We start from the raw sequence: 1,462 nt of genomic DNA, 5'->3' as shown, positions 1-1,462 counted from the left end.
AATGATTCCCGAAAGGATGAAACACTAGTGTCTGTAGATATTTAATATTTATTATGGTAAATGATTATATATATATATATATATATATATATATATATATATATATATTTATATATATATATATATTTATATATATATATATGTATATATTTATATATATATATTTATATATATATACATATATTTATACATATATATATATATATATATATATATATATATATATATATGTTTATTTTATTGTAGCCCTGTGCTTATGTTCCTTGCAAATAGAGACAAACATGACTTCGTTGCAGGGTTCAAACCTCATAACCAGCGACAATCGTTACTTCCTGCACTGATGACTCCAGAAGGATCATACAAGGGTATTTGTATATATATATATATATATATATATATATATATATATATATAATTTGAGGTTGGTATTTTCCAAAGGTAGGTTAACCAGTGAAATATAACGAGGTTCATATGAGAGTGCTCAATACAGAAGTAGAGCAAGTTACATTTGTCTTTACATAAGCACACTCATATATATATATGAATGTGTGTGCGTGTGTGCGTATATTTATATATATATATGTCTTTACATAAGCAGTAGTTTGTTGCAACACAGTCGTGTCAAGTCAAAACCTTTTGAATTCCGTTTTCGGAAATAAGGGTTGTTGCCTGATGAGGTATCTAGTTGGTAAATACTGGTAGACCGAAACATGCTCATGACTGTGTAGCAACAAACTATTGCTCATGTAAAGACAAATATGTATATAAATATACGCACACACGCATTCATATATATATATATACATATATATATATATACACATATATATGCACACACGCACACATTCATATCTATATTTTTATAAAGTAATAGGGTTCGTGTGTTTCTGTCTGTGTGTACAGCTCTCCACCATCAACGAAATATAAAGGAGGTAAGAGGGTAGATCTCTCCTGGTAGAGAAACATTAGGACCCATTTTAGGATGTTTCTGTTATAGGAGACATAAGAATCTTTGCCTAATTTCTTTATATACTATTCTACAAACCACCCCCATATCGAATGACTTATGCTCATTTGCATATCACATTATATTAAATCTCTTTAACTAATTACCTCGACCTTATTACATATTGGAAATATTCTAATCATTTCAACTGTACTATTTACAAAATCTATTTAACATTTAATCTATCTTCTATCTTCTATCTATCTATATCTATATCTATATCTATCTTCTATATATCTATAAAAACAGAGATGTGTGTGTGCCACAGACGATTTCTGATTGGTTAATCCAATAATCACATCTCCTAAAAAACAATCGTTTCTACGCTCTTACTTTTACCATAAAATATTATGGCTTTATTTATTGTCCATCTTGGAAGGGTTTAATTTTTTAATAACTTGTTATTTACAAATTAAAAAAATACGAAACTATTATACGAAACTAAACTACACGAAA

This window comes from Euprymna scolopes, chromosome 23 (genome assembly GCF_053919585.1).
Source record: "Euprymna scolopes isolate OS-2025 chromosome 23, ASM5391958v1, whole genome shotgun sequence".
In the NCBI taxonomy this organism is placed as follows: Eukaryota; Metazoa; Mollusca; class Cephalopoda; order Sepiida; family Sepiolidae; genus Euprymna; species Euprymna scolopes.
This window is presented reverse-complemented; position numbering follows the sequence as displayed.